Source organism: Acomys minous (genome assembly GCF_964271855.1).
Source record: "Acomys minous genome assembly, chromosome: 8".
NCBI lineage: Eukaryota > Metazoa > Chordata > Mammalia > Rodentia > Muridae > Acomys > Acomys minous.
In genome coordinates this window covers 3,617,380-3,635,509 of record NC_140489.1, presented here as the reverse complement: position 1 = coordinate 3,635,509, position 18,130 = coordinate 3,617,380, and the positions used below count along the sequence as shown (strand labels likewise).

Here is an 18,130-nt window from a genome sequence, read left to right as displayed (position 1 = left end):
TTCCTTTGTCTGCCAAGGTGTAAACAGCAAGGCTACCAGCCTGGAACTTTCAAAGTTAAAGTGTAAACAGCAAATATATCAGCCTGAAAGATTAAGAGTTAAAGTACATAGAAAAATACCAGCCACCAGCTGACCAATCAGCAGTGCTGCAACCTGCCTCAGTTTACCCTGTGTGCAGGATCTGCTCGCTAGCAACCTAGCTATAGGGACCTGAGGAAGAACAGTTTAATCACAGCTGGCACCTCACCTGGGCTGCTGCAGAGCCTCTAGCAGAAAGCTGGGCCATGGCTGCGACCCACCTTGGTTTGCCCTGTGAGCTGGAGCTGGTGTCTATAAATGCATCATCATGGGTTTCACTTTTTACCGTTTCCATAAGTAAGAAATATGGTTGTGTAAGTTGTCACTGGTGAAGATGTTGAAAGGTCTGGTGTATTGTAGGAGCATCCTAAACCAACATCACTTTACTCATAGATGTCCTTTTACAAAATTGACGAAGACACTATGAGACTGTGAAAAGAAAGCAAAAAAATGAATGCTCAAAATGACTATTTCTGAGCAAGTCCCCAGGCTAATCTTCTCTTTCATCTCAGTCCCATGGCAGCTTCCTGCTCCTCCAGAGTTTCTGACACACTCAGGATGTGGTTACAACACTGTGTCTCTCGCACAGTAATAGACCGCAGTGTCCTCAGATGTCAGGCTGCTGAGCTCCATGTAGGCTGTGCTGGAGGATTTGTCTGCAGTCAGTGTGGCCTTGCCCTGGAACTTCTGGTTGTAGTTAGTATCACCATCTCCAGGATAAATCCTTCCAATCCACTCCAGTCCCTGTCCAGGCTTCTGCTTCACCCAGTTCATATAGTAGCTAGTGAAGCTGTAGCCAGAAGCCTTGCAGGACAACTTCACTGAGGACCCAGGTCTCCTCAGCTCAGCCCCAGACTGCTCCAGCTGGACCTCGGAGTAGACACCTGTGGAGACAAAAGCAGAGTGATGGCTTTTCCTCCTCAGTCTTTGTCTGCACTTCAGGTTTGGAACTGGAGAGAAGATTACCTGTAGTTACTGACAGGAGGAAGAGGATGATCCAGCTCCATTCCATCCTTAGGGATAGTGTGTTCTCTGACCGTGGAGAGGACACTGACAAGATGTTGTCTTGGGGATGTGGACATCTTTCTATTTAACACCATACACTCAAGTAATTTGCATGTTCATTAGATGGTCCTTCTTAGATAAACCGAAAGTCCAGCAGAGGAAGAAGGAGTTACAAACACCTGACTCAGGCAGCAGGATGCTGAGGTTCAAGTCCTAATCCTCTGAGGGAATGCAAACAATGCTCTCTACCTTTTTTTCAGATATATGCAATTAACAATTGTGTGAAAGGTGAAATCATTGATTCTTCTGTAAGTGAGTACGCTATCAATAATTCTCAGCACTTTGACCCATGATGAATGTCTCCATTACTCACTACACGCTGCACACTGAGAACTGAGAGCAGCACTAATCGATGTTATAAACATAAATATTTGTGAAGCAGCTTGACACCATGATCATGAGCACTCTGGTATACTAGGGACTGTGTCATCTATAACCATGTACTTTTGACCATGTCTACCCAGTCAAACTCTTTCCTAAGGTAAAAGCCAAAAGGACAATTGAAAAGAAGTTGGTTGCTATGTAACAAGCAGGCACTAATGGGTACCTGAAGGCTGATGTAGACTGCAAGGCCTGGGACTGCATGAGATCACTGATGTCTTTACTCTTCCTTCAAGCTACACAGCAACTTCTGCATAGGAAACCTGGACAACAGGGAGAATTTACAGCAGGTGTTTTCATTCCTGTGTCCCACAAGCCAAGTCCTTATCTAACAGCTTAAAGGAAGAGGAAAGGAATTTTAATATTCTAATTCAACCTCAGTGATATGATGATAAGCAAGAATACAAATGACGACATGGAGGTCATGAAAGGCTGATCCTCTCTCTCCCTTGATGAGAATGTAGACAAATGTACTGACTTTGGATTCAGTTTGGAGAATTCACCAAAAAATAATAAATAAAACTATCCTGTATCCCATCTATGCCCCTCCAAGTCACATAGTCAATCGACTCTACAACTTATTATAGAGGCACATGAACTTCCATATTTCTTCACAGCATGTTACTCATGCTTTACTCACAGCAGCTGAGAATGGACTCATCCTAGATTTCAAACGAAGAACAAATAGAAAAATTACAGTGTAGTCTGTGTTGGACATTATGAGTGCATCCACTGTGAATCTGTCTGAAATTTCTCTACTGAGTTTGTTCTGCCAGTGCTTGGGATATCCATCCAATCAAATAAATCCCATGGACAGGCTTCTGACCCACCCACTATCCACATAGTGGACATAGGGAAGCTATCTGAGTGAAAATTGTGGCAGGTAAATTTTCATGAAGCCCCAGTACTCCTCATTCCATACCAAGACTCCAGCAGTTTAACCTAGGAGTGACACATATAGGAAGGATGCCATGATCTATTCTCTCTCTGTCTTCCCCTTAGCTCTCCTCTTATGAATGCACTTTCCAGTAGCTCCTGTCACTAAGTAGAGATGATCCAACTTCACACCAAGGTGAGAACCTGAGTGCTCAGAGACTGTGGAAAAGTGAATACTAATGTGGTTCTGTTGGCTGTGAGAACATGGCTATATTTACAAATACAAACTAATTTATGAAATCAAAGGAAATATATTTCTTAGATGAAGACATGAATTTTTCATAAGATAGAACTGGTAGAGTTTTTCTGTTAGTCAGATGCATGGTGAGGTTCTGGTATCTGAGAAAATGAATTCAGGAAACATCCTAGCACCATCCACTCAGAGCTCATCAATTGCACTAACAATCCATTCCCCACATCCATATTCATTTATGGGAACAACACATCAAGTATTCAAAAAACACCTAAAGCTACTCAGTGTCAACCATAATTCTCATGATGATAAGGTGCCTTGACCATCCAACCCCATCCAGACACATAGAGCTCTTCCATCCCACTGAGAATCTAGTCACCATATCCATGTCCCTTAATGTGAACCACACTTCAAATGTTCAAGAATGACATGAATCTCCTTAGGGTTAAAAGCATTTATGATGCTAAGGAGGTGCATTGACAATCATGTTTCTATCATACACTTACTCAGAGCTTTGGACACTGCTGTCCAGCACAATACAATGATCAACAGGACTACAAACACCTCTTATAGCAGCAACAAACTCTGAGACACTTTCCTCCATGTTTCTTAGGATTCTGAGGCTCCAATAACCACCTCAGGGTTGTAGCATGGAAATGGTATGTGTCAACAACACATGGTCTCTGAACATAATGTTGTTGGCAAGGAAACCCACAGAGAAGGCTGGAACACACTCAGTGAACAACTTCCTTATCTGCTTCAGCTGCTCCTTATTGGAAAATTGGTGGATCTACAGTGCCCCCTGCTGGTCCTGATAACTCATTTGTGTAACTTCTCACACAGGGATAGCTTGCTTACTTCTCTTCCTTGCAATGTACCTATTGATTTGAGAAGATATTCCAACAATGGAAGGTGAGCTGTGCCTCAAACTATGTCTCCATGAACCACAGTCCTTTCTCTAGGGGCTGATAGATCTTTCAGTAGAAATGACCACTGATGAAGTAGTGAGTTAACAGAGTAAAAACTAGAGATAGACAGGAGCTATAAGCTGTCTAGAAGGTAGTTTTCCCATCATTGAAGCTGTACTTGAGACAGAAACTTCAAAACACCACAAAGAGGAACAAATGTGGCACCTACAGATCAGTTCCAACCTACAGGAAGTATTTGCCCATCTGAAAAGTAACTAGAATTTTTAAAAAGTGAGCTGTGGTTCACTCTGCTTGCGAACTCAGCATATGTATTACAGGTGGACTGTATGGTTGTGTGTAAAGACTTAGCAGGGGTGGTATTTTCCTTTTTCCATGTATCTTTAAATATAAGAAATGTTGAGTGGGTCCTGAGGCAACCCTCTTCTCTCTGGATCTAGCTCCCCAAAGCTCAGTATTCTCTTATTCATGGAAGGCCATGACTAATGATTTTCAGAGTCTTGGATGTATTTGCTGAGGCTTTGAGAATGACAGCTCTGGTGCTGAATTACCTGCTAAAAGCTCCAGTGTGATAGTGTAGACATGACCAATGTATATGACAAATTTGTTTGTGTGTGTGTGTTTGTGTGTGTGTGTGTGTTTGAATATATGTGGGTCCCTGCAAGTGAACACATGCAGAAAATCATTTGACAGAATCCAACACCTTCATGTTAAAAGTTTTAGATAGATCAGAGATAAAAGGCACATGCCTAAGTACAATAAAGGCAATATAAAGCAAGCTTAGAAACATCGTCAAATTAAATGGTGAGAAACTTAAAGCAATTCCACTAAAATCACATATAACACACGCTCCCTACTCTCACCATAAGTCTCTAATGTAGTAGTTGAAATCCTATCTACAGCAATAAGATAACTATATAAATCAAGGGGAAAGAAATAGGAAAATAAAAAATCAAAGGATCTCTATTTACAAATGAATGTAGGTGTAAGTGATCACAAAAATTCTACCAGAGAACTTCTACACCTGATACACACCTTCAGGGACATGGCTGCATTCAAAATTAACCTTAAAAAATACAGTAGACCTCCTAAACCCAAACATCAAAGAGCTGAGAAAAAATAGAGAAACAGTAACCTTCACAGTAGAAACAAATAGTATAGAATACATTGGTGTTACTCTAACCAGTAAAGTAAAAGATATGTATTACAAGAATTTCAATTCTCTGAAGAAAGAAATTGAAGAAGAAATCAGAAGATGGAAAGTTCTCAATGCTCATGGATTTATAAGATTAACATATAGGGGAGATCCAAGATGGCGGCGAGCAGTGTGGACCATGTTTGAAAGCTCCAGTGAACAATTCAGGGAATTGCACAGATTTCTGAGCCAGGAACACCAAGGTCCCCACACCACGGCAGCAGAAGTGCTCCACGGTTCAGAGGGACCAGGGTGCGGAGGACCTGCTTGCCCCCTCCACACTGGAGGAGCGAGAACTTTCTCGGATCAGAGCAGCAGCACCAGCTGCACCAGCGGCGGTGGCTGAGGTTTGCAGCTGAGAGCCTTCCAGTGGAGGCAATTGGTGTGATGGACGGTGGGAGTTGCTGCTGGTGAGGGGAGTCTGGACAGGATTTGGGTCGTGTGGTGCCTTGAGACCCAAACTGGACGCAGCAGACATTTCAGCCCCAGAGTCCTGGGTTTGCTCAGTGAGCTGTGCCACGGAGAAGCTGGCTCAGCTCAGCAAGCAATTCTCCCCTGCTGTGACACAGGCTGGGCAGAGGGCTCAGTTCCACCCTAGGCGCTTGCTCAGCGCAGCCGCAGTTTTCCTGCTGTGATGCAAGCTGTGAGGAGCACTCAGTTCCACCCTAGGTGCTTGCTCAGTGCAGATGCAGTTCTCCTGCTGTGACGCAGGCTGGGTGGAGTGTTCACTTCCACCCTAGGTGCTTGCTCAGTGCAGTCGCAGTTCTCCTGCTGTGGCAGACAGTTCAGGCCCTGAGAAATTAGCTGAGCTTGACGTGTGGTTCGGGCACAGTATCCCTGGCTGGGCTGAACTTGGCAGGAATCTCAAAAGGCTGTGGATACCTTGGCCTGATCCAACGCTCATTCAGAGACCCAGAACGATTGCAGGACCCACAGCAAAGGGGAGTTGGGGATCACTGGCTGTGAGAGCACAAAACGACAGGGCTAACCTCCTGACATCCACACCAGTGAAGTATCAGGGCTTTCAGCCTATGGAAATCAGGAGAAAACAAGTGAAACTATCATCAGACTCCCTCTACCCAATGCTGGAAGTTACCCAACAAAAACAGAGATGGCAAGATGTCTAAAGGACAGCGTTAAAGCATACGCAAAAAAAAACCAAAACAACATGGCATCTCCAGTTCCCAGCTATCCCAAAGAAAACAACCCGGAGAACTCAAATACAACGAAAACACAAGAAAATGACCTCAAATCCTTGGTAATGAGGATGATAACGGAGGAAACAAATAAAATTCAAAATCAGATGCAGGAAGATGCAGCCAAGCAGGTGCGAGACATGAAAGAAGCACATAGAGTGGCACTGGAAAATTGTCAGGAAAATATAAACAACCAGATGAAAGAAATCAAAAAATCTGTTCAAGATATGAAGATGAAAATGTATTCAATGATAAACATACAGACAGAAGAAAAACGAGAACGTGAGGCCTCAGAGAAGAAGGCAAATGACACAGTGCTGAGCTTTTGTAACGGAATCCAAGAGATGGAAGAACGAATCTCAAGTCTAGAAGATACAATCACAGATCTTGAAGCAACCATTAAAGAAAATGCCAAATCTGGAAAACTCCTGACACAAAACATCCAAGAAATTAAGGACACCATGAAAAGAAGAAATCTGAGGATAATAGGCATTGAAGAAAGAGAAGATATCAGACTCCAAGGCCCAGAAACTATTCTCAACAAAATCATAGAAGAAAATTTCCCCAATCTAAAGAAAGAGATGCCTATAAACATACAAGAGGCATACAGAACACCAAATAGAATTGACCAGAAAAGAAAAACTGCCCGTCACATAATAATCAAAACACAAAACATACAGAACAAAGAAAAATATTAAAAGCTGCAAGGGAAAAGGGCCAAATAACATTTAATGGCAAACCTATCAGAATTACACCCGACTTCTCAGCAGAGACCATCAAAGCCAGAAGGGCCTGGACAGAGATCCTGCAAACCATAAGAGACCACAGATGCCAGGCCAGACTACTTTACCCAGCAAAACTATCAATAACCATTGATGGAGAAAACAAAATATTCCATGACAAAACCAAATTCAAACAGTACCTATCCACAAATCCAGCTTTACAGAAGGTACTAGAAGGAAAACTCCATCTCAAAGGGTCAAGCTACAACCAAAACTACTCAGGAAATAGATAACTATACCATGGCAAAAACACAACTACACAAACGCTCAACTGGAACCAACATCAAAATTAAGACTCTTAATAGTAACTGGTCATTAATATCTCTCAACATCAATGGTCTCAATTCTCCAATAAAAAGACACAGACTAACTGAATGGGTGCATAAACAGGATCCACCCTTCTTCTGCATTCAAGAAACACATCTCTTGTTGCTCTGGCTAGAACTTCAAGAACTATATTGAAGAGATATAGGGACAGGCCTTAACATCAACAATTAATAAATGGGACCTCATGAGGCTGAGAAGCTTCTGTAAGGCAGGAGACACTGTCAAGAGAACAAAGCAACAGCCTACAAACTGGGAAAAGATCTTCACCAATCCTACATCTGAAAAAGTTCTAATATCCAAAATATATAAAGAACTCAAGAAATTAAACACCACCAAACCAAATAACCAATTGAGAAATGGGGCTTGGAACTAAACAGAATTCTCAACAGAGGAATATCAAATGGCTGAGAAACACTTAAAGAAATGCTCAACTTCCTTAATCATCAGGGAAATGCAAATCAAAACAACTCTGAGATTCCATCTTACACCCATCAGAATGGCTAAGATCAAAAATTCAAGCGACACCACATGCTGGCAAGGATGTGGGGAGAGAGGAACACTCCTTCATTGCTGGTGGGAATGCAAACTAGTACAACCACTTTGGAAATCTATCTGGTGCTATCTCAGAAAAATGGGAATAGGGCTTCCTCAAGACCCAGCAATTCCACTCCTTGGAATATACCCAGAAGATGTTCCAGCACACAACAAGAAAATTTGCTCAACCATGTTCATAGCAGCCTTATTCATAATAGCCAGGTCATGGAAACAGCCTAAGTGTCCATCAGTAGAAGAAAGGATAAAGAAACTGTGGTACATATAGACTATGGAATACTATTCAGCTATTAAAAACAAGGAATTCCCAAAATTTGTGGATAAATGGATTGAGCTAGAAATGATCATAATGAGTGAGTTAACCCAGAAACAGAAAGACTCAAATGGTATATACTCACTTATATCTGCATATTAGCCCAAGGGGCATGTCCCACGAAACCCTTCACTTACCAGGAAACTGAGACAGAGGGGAGGACATTCTAGTGGGACTCTAGATGAGAGAATCATGGGAGAATGGCAAAGTAGAAGGATCCAGAGGGTCCTAGAAGCCTACAAGTAGAACATTATGATAGGCAGATTTGGGCCCAGGGGTCCCGCTCAAACTAAGGCACCAGCCAAGGACAATACAGGCGGTAAACCTTAAACCCTTACTCAGATCTAGACAATGGACAGAACATTCTCCACAGTAGAATGGAGAGTGGGATATTACTTTCTCACATACTCTGGTGCCTCACCTTTGACCATGTCCCCTGGAGGGGAAGACCTGGTGGCACTCAGAGGAAGGACAGCAGGTTACCAAGAAGAGACTTGATACCCTATGAACATATACAGGGGGAGGTAATCCCCCTCAGGAACAGTCATAGGGGAGGGGAATAAGGAGAAAGTGGGAGGGAGGGAAGAATGGGAGGATACAAGGGATGGGATAACCATTGAGATGTAACAAGAAAAATTAATAAAGGAGAAGAAAAAAAGATTAACATATAAAAATGGTAATCTTACCAAAAGCAATCTACAGGTTCACTGTAATTCCCAACAAAACATCAACAAAATTATCTACAGATTTTAATTTAAAAGAACAATTTTCAAATTCATATGTACAGAACAACAACAAAAAAGCTGGCAGTTGATTTTTTTAAAAATCCTGTACAATAAAAAAACTTCTGCAGGTATCTCTATTCCTGATTTCAAGCTTGACTACAGAGCAATACTAATAAAAAACTGCATGGTACCAGAATAAAAACAAACTGGATAATATATGGAATCAAATTAATGGCCCAGAAATAAACACACACACCAATGGACATTTGACTTTTAACAAAGAATCCAATTCCTTAAAATGGGAGCAAAAGCATCTTCAACAAATGATACTTGTACTAACTGAATGTCTACATGCAGAAAATGCAAATAGTTCCATAATTATTACCCTGCACAAAACTCAATTTCAACTGGATCAAAGGCCTCAACAGACCACAGGGAGCTTTGTGGTGGGGTAGGGAGGATAGAAGGACCTGGAGGGGACAAGAACTCCACAAGACCAACAAAGTTAAATGCCGTTGGCTCAGGGGGATTATGAAGACTGAAGCAACAACCAATAACCATGCTTTGACTGGATCTGGGCCCCAACACACATGTAACAGATGGGCAGTTTAGACTTCATGTGGGTCCCCTAGTAAGGGGAGCAGAGGCTAATTGTGACATGGATTCTGTTGCCTCTTTCTGATCAGGAGACCCCTGGCATGGCTTCTTTGCCTAGCCTCAGGGTAAGAGAATGTGCTCAGTCTTGATGCCACTCTTTAAGCTGTGGTGGGTTTGGGGAACTCAACTTTTTTTGTTAATAGTGGGGATATGGGGATGAGGGAGGAAGGGAGGGAGGGAGGGATCATATAGAGATTAGGGACATGGAGACATCAGGAGGTAAAGGGAATAAATATAAAAAGTCCTTACCTAATATGAACAGAAATTGCTTTTAAAGTAAATACAAGAATTGAAAGAAAGACAGAAGGCTGCAGAGAGGGGAAGTTTAGCAATCTCATACTGGTGAATTCACATATCATGAGTTATCTCTAGAACAAAAAGTATATAAACCCACCCACAAGGTATGGGCATTGTATCTCTGAATAACATGAACTTGGATTTTGTTAAATACTTTTTCATCATCTAAGGAGATGATCATGTGAGTTTTTTTTCTTACAGTTTGTTTATATGTTAGATTACACTGATGGATGTCTGTATATTGAACCATCACTGCATGCCTAGGGTGAAGCCTACTTGGCTGTAGTGGATATTTTTGATGTGGTTTTGGATTTGGGTTGTGAATATTTTATTCAGTATTTTTGCATCAATATCATAAAAGAAATTTGTCTGAAATTCTCTTTCTTTGTTGCGTCTTTGGATGGATTAGGTATAGAGGTTACTGTGGTCTTAGAATGAGTTTTGTAATGTTCCTTCTGTTTCTATTCTCTGTAATTGTTTTAAGAGTATTTGCATTAGCTCTTCTGTGAATGTCTGGTAAAATACTGTACTGAATCCATCTGCCCCTGGGCCCTGGGCTTTTTTTTTTTGGGGGGGGGGGTGTTGGGAGAGTTTGATGAATGTTTTTATCTTCTTAGGTTATATAAGATAATTTCATTTGTTTACTAGGATATGATTTAACTTTGGTAAGTGGAATTTATCAAATAATTGGCCATTTCATTTAATTTTCACATTTTGTGGCATATAGGCTTTGAAGACCTAATGAGTCTTTGGATTCCTTCCTGTCTGTTGTTTTCTTTTATGTTTTTCTTGATTTGGAAAGTGTCCATCTGCCTTTTGCTAATTTGGCGAAGGGTTTGTCTATCTTGTTGAGTTACTTTTCCAGTTGAGGAATTCATTCTACTATGTGATAAACTTCCCAGGAGAGTAACATGGATTTTAATAACTAACCAGAGTGATCTCTATTGTGTCATTCAAAGCAAAGGTTCTGACCAACATATAACATATATGAAAGTTTTTAACTGAGAGGAAAACACTTTAAGTGAGTCAGGCAACACTCTTGATGTCCCTTCTCTGCACCTGTTCCTTGTGTTTTGCATAATTTTTATTTACATAGTTTCTTTTAACTGTCTCAGCTCAAATATTTAGAAATGATGCATATGATATTGATATAGAAATAATACAGTTTCTTAGAAGAAATTACTCTGAACACTTAAAGAATAATAATGAAAAATACTTCGGAGGGAAAAAACCAAATCACAAGAGAAAAATCCCAAATAAGATTTTAGAAACTTATTACACTACATTTTACCATTATGCACATTAAATATGCATCATCATTAAATCTCATTTTTGTCTCAACTTCGGCTGACATGTTGGGCAGTTTAGCAAAGACAGAAGACTTAGAAACCTGTCAACTGTAAAAATGTGAGATTTACACACTAAAGATATTGCCAAAATTGTCCCTTTCTTCTTTTTTTCCTTCCTTCCTTCCTTCACTTCCTTCCACTATTCACTCACTTCCTTAATTCAATCCTTCCTTCTTTTTTCATTTAATTTCTGAATAAATTATTTAAATTAAAAAATAATTGTATACATACTTTAGGTAGGGATTACATTGAATTTCTAGATTGCTTTTGGTAAGATGGCCATTTTTACTATGTTGATTCTCCCAATCCACAAGCATGGGAGATCTTTCCATTTTCTGATATCTTCTTCAATTTTTTCCTTGGAAGACTTGAAGTTTTTCATACAGGTCTTACTATCATTTTCTCTAGAACTCATATGCACAGAGGTCCCTAAAAGCACTGATATATTTACTTTCCTTGATTTCTTCAGTGACAGATGTCCACACAGTTGTCTATAGCAATACCAAAGGATACATTTCTATTCTACTCAGCAGACTACAGAAACTCCCCTAAAATGGACCACATCTTGAGAAACAAAACAAGTATTAAAAAATTCACATAATTAAGGTCAGTGAGAAAACCCATCTAGACACAATGTAAAGTATCTTAAAATCTACAGTGGACAAAGAGTAATTCCACAATTTCATGGAGATCAAACAACTAGATAAAAGAAAAAATCAGAAAGAAATTAAAATGTTAAAAATTCGTGTATTAAATGAAAGTGAAAACACAACACCAACACCCCTGAACTGATTGAAAGCTCCTGAAGAGAAAAGCTTATGTTTGTGTGTTTTAGTTTTCTCTGTCTGTTTGCATGATGTTCTCATGTTATGTCTCACAAATGACTCTGGTTACTCCAGAAGGTAGCCCGCTGTGTGAATTTCTGCCTCTACATCTTCACAACACTCACAGCCACAGGCTTCATCACAACTGACTAAACATGACTTCGCCTTCATCATTGTTGTTCTGCTGATGTCAGCACAAGTTTATGGGGATATTAAATTGGTAAGGAATTTCAAATGCATAGAGTTGCTCATGACTCAAGCCCATTAATTCAGCACTCATGACACTCATTATCCTTCTCAGAAATACATGAGCACAGTGTCTATGCCTGTATGAGATCTATACTGGAAATGTTTTGCCTCCAGCACTGACATCAACTCACTGCATTCAGGTCTGTGGCTATGTCATCCCTCAAATGGATATAAGGCTTAGATATCTCTCTCTTCATATCACCTCACTTCCCTCCCTCTTCCATCCACTCAGTCTGATGCTCCCATTCCAATCTCCAACCCATCTACTCACAACTATCTACTCACTCCTAGGGGAAAACATAGTTTCCCCCAGATCCTTACTACATACCTCACATCTGTGTTCATAAGGACTTTAGCCTTCCCTTCAAAATGCCTGGTTAGCATACACTTTGTTTGGATATTTGGAGGCAGCTCTCCTTTACCTGATATCTCTGTCTGTGGTTTAATCTCTGTCATGAAATTCTACTAATGAATCTTTTATTACACAAATCTATTACTTTGAGTTTCTTCTACTTAAATCTTACCTTGATGCAATCTATAAATAAAAATGTATCATCACTGACAGTGTCCTCTCTGTGCTCACCTAGCTGGTACATGGTCTCTGTTTGTTTCTCAAACTCTGATGAAGGCGAATCCCCAACATGTTTTGTAGATAGCATTGTGCTCTCAACAATCTCATATAGCTCAGGAAGGGTGTCCTAGTAATCTAATGTTATTATGATACATCAAGGGAGAGAATACAGAATTCCATGGGGTGGTGAAAACTTTGCCTCTTCTTCATACATTCAGCCTGCCCCACCTGAATTTGGCCCTATGAACATTCATGGACCCATCAATTCAAGCTTAAAAGAACACAATATTGACACTAGACATACATTTGAAATGAAGTTAAGCATTATAACACAATGAGAGATTATGTTTTTGCCTAAAAGGACACATGAAAACAAAAAGTATGATGTTACCCTTGAATACCAAACAGGAATTTCTTCACTTACAATTTCAGGAAACACTATGATTTATAACACCAATGAGTGGTGAATATGCAAGCTCTCAAAGGCTTGGTATTGGATGGGAATGGACTATTTGCTTATTCTGGACTGGAGGGAATGAACAACTTCTGATTTGAAAAACATTTTTCAGCAGTAAATCTCTGTCTCAAAGATACATTCTCAGGCTATTTACACATCCAGGACCCTTTCTGGAGGTCTCCTCTTCTTGCACTGTAAAGTGTCTTGGTACTTGAAAATAACCAGAAGGTACCAGATAAGTCATTGAATCAAAGTGTTGCAGCCACTTAACAGATGTCTTTCCAGTACACTGGAGAATTGCAGGAGAATTGCATTCAATTCAGAGCACAGAACTGGATGATTCCTCTGCATTCTGGTCAATTCCTGCTGCAATTTCCCTCAGTTTACCCTGTGTGCTTGAGTTAATCTACGGCATCCTGGCTAGAGGGACCTGAGGAAGACAAGCCTCATCTGAGCTGCTGCAGAGCCTGTAGAAAAGACCTGGGCCACCATTGTGACCCACCTTGGCTTACTCTGTGTGCTGGAGATGGTCTTTATCAGTGCATGATCATGGATTTCCCTTTCTTATTCTTCTATTAAAAAAGAAACATTTCAATGGAAGTTGTCATTGGTAGAGATGTTGAAAGGTCTGTCATACTGTTGCAGCAACATAAACCAACATCACTTTATTCATAGATGCCCTTTTACAAAGTTGACAAAGGCACAATAAGACTGTGAGGTGGAAACAGAAAAAAAAAAAACGAATGCTCAAAATGATTATTTTCAAGCAAGTCCCCAGGCTAATCTTCTCTGTCATTTTATACTCAGTGCAGCTTCCTGCTCCTCCAGGGTTTCTGACAGACTCAGGATGTGGTTGCAGCACTGTGTCTCTCGCACAGTAATAGACTGCAGATTCCTCAGATGTCAGGCTGCTGAGCTCCATGTAGGCTGTGCTGGAGGATGTGTCTGCAGTCAGCGTGGCCTTGCCCTGGAACTTCTGGTTGTAGCTAGTACCACCACTTCCAGGATAAATCCATCCAATCCACTCCAGTCCCTGTCCTGGCTTCTGCTTCACCCAGTGCATAAGGTAGTCTGTGAAGGTGAATCCAGAAGCCTTGCAGGACAACTTCACTGAAGACCCAGGTCTCCTCAGCTCAGCCCCAGACTGCTGCAGCTGGACCTGGGAATGGACACCTGTGGAGGGGAAGACAGAGTGGATGTCATTGTCACCTCAGTCCCTGTCTCCTTTTCAGATTTGAAGCTGGTGAGCCCCTTACCTGTAGTTACTGACAGGAGGAAGAGGACAATTAAGCTCCATTCCATCCTTAAGGATAGTGTGTTCAGTGACTGTGGAGAAGACACTGGTGTGATGTTATCTATGGAGTGTGAACATCCCTGTATTTAACCACCATAGACTCAAGTAATTTGCATAATCATGAGCATGATATTTCTTAGATAAGGCCCTAGATCAGCTGGAGAAGAAGGAGGTACAAACATCTGGGTCAGGCGGCAGGATTCAAGTTCAAGTCCAAATCCTCTGTGTAAACACATTCCATACCCTTCACTTCTTTCACATATTTGCAATTAACATTTGTGTGAGAGAGTGACATCATTGACTCACCTGTTGCTGAGTACACTGCACATTGAGACATGAAAGCAGCACTAATCTACTTGGTATAAACAAAAATACTTATAAGGCAGCTTGACAACATAACCATTAGCAGTACAACTCTGGACTAGTAGGGCATATTTCATCTCTAGTGATGATCTTTTGACCAGGTGCACCAGGGGAAAACTCTTTCCTATGATTCAGGCCACAAATCTAATTAGAAAGAAGTTGGTTGCTACATAACATTCAGACACTAATGGGTACATCTTACCTGAAGGCTAATGTTGTAGACTTCAAGGCCTGGTACTCCATGAGATCACTGATGTCTTTGCTCTTCCTTCAATCTACACAACAACTTCCTGCATTAGGAAACCTAGACAACATGGGGAATTACAGATCAGGTAGGTTTTTCTGTGTCCTACAATCAAAGACCTTAGCTAACAATTGAATGGCAAATAAAAGGAATTCTAATGTTCTAAATTTGCCTCAAGAAGATGATGATAAGCAAGAATACAAACGACACCATTGTTTTGATGAAAGGATAATCCTCTCTCACCCTTAATGGGACTGTACTCATATTAGAAATCAGTTTGGAGAATTCACCAAAAAATAATGAATAAAACTATGCTGTGTCCCAGACACATCCCTCTAGGCAAATACCCAGTTGACTCCACACATTATAGAAACACATGAACTCTCATATTTATTTATATCATATTATTCATGATCTATTCACAGAAGTATCTGTGTGTATTCACAGTGGATATCTGTCAGGAATATTCTCTACAGAGTTTGTTATGTCAGGGCTTGGGATATCCATCTAATCACTTCAACCCCAAAGCCAGGCTTCTGCCTCAAGCACAGTGCCATGTAAAAAAAAGTGGGGAAGCTATCTGAGTAAAAATCCTTGAAGGTAACTTTTCCTGAAGCTCCAGGAATCCTCAGTCCAAACCAAACCTCCAGCAGCTGAATGGAGGAGTGACATCTATAGAGAGGATGCCATGATCTCTTCAGTCTCTGGCTCCCCCTTAGCCGTGCTCCTAGGAATGCACTTTCCTTTAGCTGCTGTCACCTGGTAGAGATGATCCAATGCCATGCCAAGATGTGAAGCTGTATGCTCAAAGACTGTGGAAAAGTGGGTACTAATGTGGTACTGTTGCTTATGTGGACATCTCTTTCTTTACAACCAAAACTAATTTATGAAATCAGAAAGAATGTTTCTCAGATGAAGACATGAATTTTTAGATAGAATGGGTAGAGTTTTTTTCTCTTAGTAAATGAATGGTGAAGTTCTGGTCTCTAGGAAATTAATTCAACCTCCATGATGGCACACGTGCACACTGAGCTCTTCCATTGCACTTACAATCCATTTACCACATCCATGTTACTGATGTGAACCTCACATCGAGTTTTCAAGAGACATATGAAACTCCTCAGTGTCAACCATATTTCTGATTAAGAGAAGGAGCATTGAACATCCTACCCCATCCAGACCCATAGAGCTCTTCCATCCCACTGAGAAATCAGTCATCATATCCATGTTCCTTAATGTGAACCACACTTCAAGTGTTCAAGGACAACACTCAGGTTCAACCACATTTGCGATGCTGAGAAGGAGCATTGACAACCCTGTTTGTCCCAGACGCTTACTCAGAGCTTTGGAGGATGCTGTCCAACTCAACCTAATGATCAACAGGACTATGAGCACCTCTTCTAGCAGCTGCAAACTCTGGGACACTTTCCCCATATTGCTTAGGATCCTGAGGTTCCAATATCCTTAATAAGTATTTATAAGTATGACATGAACTTGTATTAATATGCAGTCAACATATGCATCTGGTTTGGACATTGTTGATCTCAATATGGATGCATTTTAATAAATAACCTCTTTCAGGATGTAGCATGGAAATGGTATGTGTCAACAAAGCCATAGTCTCTGAACATAATGATGGTGTCAATTAAATCCACAGACACTGCTGGGTACATTCACTAAACAACTTCCTTATCTGCTTCGGCTGCTCCTCTATTATTAGAAAATTGGTAGATACACAGTGCCCCCTGCTGGTCTTGATAACACATTTGTTTAATTTCTCACACAGGGACAGCTCACTTCTATCTCTTCTCTGCAATGTCTATTGATTTTGAGAAGATATTTCAACAATGGAAGGTAAGCTCTGCTGCGAACATTGTCTCCATGAACCACAGTACTTTAGCTAGGGACTTTTACATATAACAATGGAAGTGACCACTGATGAAGTAGTGAGGGAACAGACAAAACGCTAGAGATAGACAGGAGCTATAAGCAGGTTATGAGGCAGTTTTCCCACCCCTGAAGCTGTACTTGGGGCAGAAAATTCAAATCACCACAAAGAGGAACAAATGTGCCACCTACAGGTCACTTCCAATCTGCAGAAAATATTAGCACATCTGAGAAGTAACTAGAATGAAGGAAAATGTGTGCCATGATTCACTCTGTCTGCTAATTCAGCATTGGAACCACAGGTGGGCTGTGTGGCTGTGAGTAAAGACTCAGCAGTTGTGCTGTTTTCCCTTTGCCATGTATCTTTAAGGTTCAACAGTGCTAACTGTGTCCTCAGACAATGCTTGTCTCTCTGGATGTAGCTTCCCCAAGATCAGCATCCCCTTATTCGTGGAAGTCATGACTAATGGTTTTCAGAGTCTTGATATATGTGTTAAGGTTTGGAGAAGGACAGCTGTGGAGCTGAATAACTCACTACCAGCTCCAATGTGTTAGTGTAGCCACCATCAATGTATATAGCAAATTTGATTCTCTCTCCATATGAACACATGTAGGAAAATGACCTGACAGAATCCAACACACCTTCATGTTAAAAGTTTCAGAGAGCTCAGAGATACAAGGAACATACCTAAGTACAATAAAGGCAATATACAGCAAGTTTATAGCCAACATCAAATTATATGGAAAGAAACTTAAAGCATTCCACTAAAACTAGGGACAAGACAAGGCTCCCCACTCTCACTGTATCTTTCCAATATAGTACTTGAAATCCTATCTCCAGTAATAAGACAGCTAAATAAATCAAGGGGAAACAAAGTGGAAAAGAAGAAATCAAAGGATCTCTATTAACAAATGACAGTATACATAAGTGATGCCAAAAATTCTACCAGACAACTCCTACATTTGATACAGACCTTCAGCCTAATGGCTGGACTAATATTAACTCAAAAAGGTCACCAGACTTCCTATATACTAATTCCAACATGCTTTTAAAAATTAGAGAAACAACACCCTTCACAATAGAAACAAATAATACAACGTACCTTGGTGTGGCTCTCCCTAGGAAATTGAAAGACCTGTATGACAAGAACTTCTATTCTCCAAAGAAGAAATCAGAGGGCAAGTTCTCCCATGCTCACGGATTGGTAGGATTAACATATAAAAAATGACTATTTTACAGAAAACAACCTACAGATTTCATCCAAGTCC

The 18,130-nt window shown here is 40.6% G+C and overlaps 1 gene segment (V, D, J or C); it reads right to left on the bottom strand.

The window, feature by feature from the left end:
* Nucleotides 1-642: 642 nt before the first annotated feature.
* On the bottom strand, nucleotides 643-14,408 carry LOC311603430 (Ig heavy chain V region 3-like). The segment is given in 2 exons: nucleotides 14,330-14,408; nucleotides 643-962 (listed from the first exon to the last, which is right to left on the bottom strand).
* Nucleotides 14,409-18,130: the final 3,722 nt, after the last annotated feature.